Below are 5,274 nucleotides of genomic sequence, written 5' to 3'. Positions count from 1 at the left end.
CCAGTTTATAATAGAAAATAATGCACCCCTATCTATCTAGTCTTCAGTTATATGTTTTCATAACCTGCCTTACACACTCAAACACATACATTTTCTCTCTCTTCCACATACTTTCACCATGTTTCATATGAATTATATACTGTGATCAGACGTGTTTGTGTGTGTGTGGGAGGTGAGCTGTTCTGTCTGCGTGTTTAGCTAGTCCTCCCACTCAGTGCAGACTAAAGTGAGAGGTAGGCTATAGACAGAGAGCGCTATAGTCTATTTCAGGCTCTGGATGTGCAGCCTGCACTGCACTCAATGAGACCAGAGTGACTCACCCACTCCTCCACACAATCTTACTTCTGCAGGCATCCAGAGGCAAGCACAAATCACACTATGCTGTACAAACCTCCCCTGCACTCTCTCTCTCTCACTCTCTCACTCCTCTCTCCTGTTCGTAAGAAACAGTTTGAACTAAAGAGGTCTAAATACATTTTAAAGGACAATGACATTCAAATGAACCAGGTGTTGAGTTGAGAAACTAACGCATGGCCTGAAGAATGAAAATTAATCTTCACTGGTTACGGTAACCACATCCTGTGTGACAACACAGAGGTAGTAGGAAGGGGTGACTTCCTGCTTCTAAAGCTTCTACATCTCTCTGACTGGGCATGTCACAAACCTTGCATGGATAGTCTCTTGTGCCTGATTCAAACTAGAGGGCTACCCAAACAGTACTGTGTTGTCGCTGATATGTTCTTTTCACAATGGAGGGAATTCCGACCCGAGTTTAGTGCACTTAAATGGAATGGAATTCCCTTTTTTATACACTTTTCTCTCAATGGGTATTCTGATCTTGAACTTAAGCGTTCGTTCGGGGTGGAAATCAAAGAAACTAAGGTGTGGTGGAGGTGTGTCTACAGATACTCTGCATTCTGACCTTGACTTAATTCCCTCATAATTCCACCAACTTTACACACGAGAAAACCGTGAGTAAGGTCGACCGAACCTGCCGGTTCCAAGTGGAAAAAGCATTGTTGAACATAATTTCCGGTCACAACTTGTAGACTTGCTTACGTGCTGCTGTGCGGTTTGTTGCTAACGTTTCTTTGTACCTGCCAACTTTAAGGTTTTTACTTTTTAATTACCGTTTTATATAATTTTTTCCCCCTCTCTACTTTTTTTATTCAATTTTTTCACCCCGGACGCTTTATCTGGACATGGTTCTACACGATTTCCACCAGCTGAAGCTAAGTAGTAATGTTAACATTATGCCTTCTAATTGCAGTCGCTGTACTCATAATAAACTGTAAGCTAACGCACTTCTGTACATCACGCTGTAACATACAATTAACTTATTTAGCGCCCCAAAAACGTAATACCTTCAAACTCAGTGCCTCTTTGCTTGACATCATGGGAAAATCAAAAGAAATCACCCAAGACCTCAGTAAAAAAAGTGTAGACCAAATAACTAACTAAATAAACTTCAGTTAGTGGTATACACGGCTGCTAGAATCTTGACTAGAACCAACAAATATGATCATATTACTCCAGTGCTAGTCTCTCTACACTGGCTTCTTGTTAAGGCTAGGGCTGATTCAAGGTTTTACTGCTAACCTACAAAGCATTACATGGGCTTGCTGTTATCTATCTTTCTGATTTGGTCCTGCCGTACATACCAACACGTGTGCTATGGTCACAAGACGCAGGCCTCCTTACTGTTTCTAGAATTTCTAAGCAAACAGCTGGAGGCAGGGCTTTCTCCAATAGAGCTCAGTTTTTATGGTATGGTCTGCCTATCCATGTGAGAGGCGCAGACTTGGTCTCAACCTTTAAGTCTTTATTGAAGACTCATCTCTTCAGTAGGTCCTCTGATTGAGTGTAGTCTAGCTTAGGGGTGTGAAGGTGAACGGAAAGGCACTGGAGCGACGAACCGCCCTTGCTGTCTCTGCCTGGCCGGTTCCAATCTCTCCACTGGGATTCTCTGCTTCTAACCCTATTACGGGGGCTGAGTCACTGGCTTACTGGTGCTCTTCCATGTCGTCCCTAGGAGGGGTGCGTCACTTGAGTGGATTGAGTCACTGATGTGATCTTCCTGTCCAGGTTGGTGCACCACTCGGGTTTGTGCCGTGGGGGAGATCTTCGTGGGCTATACTCGGCCTTGTCTCAGGATGGTAAGTTGGTGGTTGAAGATATCCCTCTAGTGGTGTGGAGGCTGTGCTTTGGCAAAGTGGGTGGGGTTATATCCTGCCTGTTTGGCCCTGTACGGGGGTATCGTCGGACGGGGCCACAGTGTCTCCCGACCACTCCTGTCTCAGCCTCCAGTATTTATGCTGCAATAGTTTGTGTCAGGGGGCTAGGGTCAGTCTGTTATATCTGGAGAATTTCTCCTGTCTCATCCGGTGTCCTGTGTGAATTTAAGTATGCTCCCTCTAATTCTCTCTCTCTTTTTCTCTCTCTTTCTCTCTCTCTTTCTCTCTACTCTCGAAGGACCTGAGCCCTAGGACCATGCCTCAGGACTACCTGGCCTGATGACTCATTGCTGTCCCCAGTCCACCTGGTCATGCTGCTGCTCCAGTTACAACTGTTCTGCCTGCGGCTATGGAACACTGACCTGTTCACTGGACGTGCTACCTTGTCCCGGACTTGCTGTTTTGTACCCTCTCTCTACCGCACCTGCTGTCTCTAACTCTGAATGATCGGCTATGAAAAGCCAACTGACATTTACTCCTGAGGTGCTGACCTAATGCACCCTCTACAACCACTGTGATTATTATTATCTGACCCTGCAGGTCAACTATGAACATTTTAACATCTTGGCCATGTTCTGTTATAGTCTCCACCCGGCACAGCCAGAAGAGGACTGGCCACCACTCAGAGCATGGTTCCTCTCTAGGTTTTTTTCTAGGTTCTGGCCTTTCTACTGAGTTTTTCCTAGCCACCATGCTTTTACATCTGCATTGCTTGCTGTTTAGGGTTTTAGGCTGGGTTTCTGTACAGCACTTTGTGACATCGGCTGATATAAAAAGGGCTTTATAAATCAATTTGATTGATTGATTTACTTTATTTTTTCCAATAGAAATAGCACCGTTCTCCATGCACTGTAATTTATAAATTGATAAGAGCTAGGTAAATAAGTCATCCGTTTGGAGGAAGGGATTTTAAATACACATAGCAATTGTTTTAGATGATTTTTCCTTATGATCCCTGGAGACTAATGTGAAACCAGTCATATGGAAGCAAACTGAAAATCCTATAAACATGACATGTGTTGCGGCCCCTTTTCCGCAGTAAAGTAGGCTATATATAGATGTGCCGTTGTTCATCATTTTATTGTATGCCATCATAATTTGCGTGGATGACATTTGGAAATCCAAGCTATGGGCTTTTCTGTAAGGTTGAACCTGCCGAGTTGATGTATGCACTTTAGAACGTTTTAATTATATAACCAGGCTTTTCACCTTTTTATTTTACAATTTGTATCATGTTAAATATTAGCCACTATCGGGAGCCATCATCAGTAATACCTACATACATTTATAACTGTCACTTTAGTGTTAGTTTCCCTCAATTTCTAGCCTACATTCTGTTTACCTTTCTTTCCTCTGTCACGTCCTTGTTCTGGTTCCTGAGGGTCAATAGCATTAGTGGATCATATTAAGCTAAAGTTGTGCAATAATTTGGGACATGTAGCCTATTTGAATCATAATGGAACTCAGACCACACGTATCGGCACAGGAGGTTGGTGGCACCTTAATTGGGGAGGACGGACTTGTGATAATGGCTGCATGCGGAATGATAAGAATGGTATCAAAGACATCAAACACATGGTTTCCACTTGCTCCATTCCAGCCATTATTATGAGCCATCCTCCCCTCAGCTGCCTCCACTGGTATCAGGTTAAACCTGGAGCCTAGCGCATGGTTCACGGCGACTGGACCGTTGTAATACACTTCCAAGATTAGTGAGAATTAGGGTAGACTTATAGGACAATTGTTCAACCCTTATTGTACACTTTTTTCCACCTTCCAATATTTTATGGATTGGACTTGAACATCACAGCTTCTAATGTGATCTCCAACTGTCCTCCATCTTGCGTAACGGGTAACACAATTATACATAAAGAGTATACAAAGGACAGTTGGGCTAGGGGGTACAATAACACATTACACAAAGACCTTAAGGGATATACCCACATTTATAGTTGTATTATTTAATTGTCTTCAAATATGGTTAAATTTCCTTTTGTAAGATAAGAAAAAGGGGGGTTTTGTTTGTAAATTTGTGAATATGACATTTGGCCAAAAGAATAATGAAATTAATTTCATAAAACATTTCAAATAATTTATATCGTAGTTAAAGAATCTAAGAAGGGCATCGCTCCATAATTTGGTAAAATCTTCATAAATCTGATTAATTATAAATCTACTGATGTCTTGCCACAGATTCTTTACATGAATACAATGCCAAAAAATATGCAACACCTTTTTTGTGTGGTCGTTCCAAGAGGTACAATTTAAGTTTGTCTTTTTTTTAATTATTCATATAGTAGTTAGCAGGATAATATTTTGGAATCATTTTTTTTTTAATCCTTAATTTTGCTAAGAAGTAGTTATTTGAGGCAACAGCCAAACTTTTTTCCAACAGATATTATCAATAAAATGATTCATGACATAAGGTATACAACATCCTGTTGAAACAAGGCACGTATATCTCTGTTGTTGTTGCATGGACCAAAAGAAAAACAAAGCTTTCCTACTGATGAGTCAACAGGGATAATCGAATGTAAGTTCTGAGGGTCAGGTACACATTCATGAATAATAAAACAACACCTGAGGGAATGGCATCTAAAATGATTACAAACTCTTTAGGTGTTACAAGGATCTTGTGAAGTGATAAAAATTCCTCATAATTAAGTAAAATACCCTCTGCATTAACAAGTTGTCTGACCAATAGATATTATTTAGGCACCAATATTCTAAAAACAAAGATGTATTTTTGTACAATTTGTCCCGATTTATTCCAGATATAATATCTGTGTGGAGAGAAATTATGCTTATGAATTAAGGACCATGAAAAGCGGAGAGTTTCACTTGAACTTTGTCAATATTAGAATTACAAACCAACATGAAGTTAAAGCCACCAAAAGTAGAGAAGACATGATGAGGAATAAAGTTCCACATAGAAGTGGGTCTTCTTAGGAATTATTTTATCCAATTGACCTTAAAGGATCGGACCCCTTTTTTAAATGTTCACCTAAAATGACATACCCAAATCTACCTGCCTGTAGCT

At 40.9% G+C, this 5,274-nt stretch overlaps 1 long non-coding RNA gene across 1 annotated transcript; it reads left to right on the top strand.

Moving 5' to 3' along the window:
• The first annotated feature begins 645 nt into the window (after positions 1-645).
• Positions 646-4,670, top strand: LOC145877579 (uncharacterized). Its single transcript, XR_014391905.1, has 2 exons — positions 646-2,156; positions 2,473-4,670. It is a non-coding gene; the product is annotated as an uncharacterized LOC145877579 (long non-coding RNA).
• Positions 4,671-5,274: the final 604 nt, after the last annotated feature.

This window comes from Salmo salar, chromosome 03 (genome assembly GCF_965601325.2).
Source record: "Salmo salar chromosome 03, fSalSal1, whole genome shotgun sequence".
In the NCBI taxonomy this organism is placed as follows: Eukaryota; Metazoa; Chordata; class Actinopteri; order Salmoniformes; family Salmonidae; genus Salmo; species Salmo salar.
This window is presented reverse-complemented; position numbering and strand designations above follow the sequence as displayed.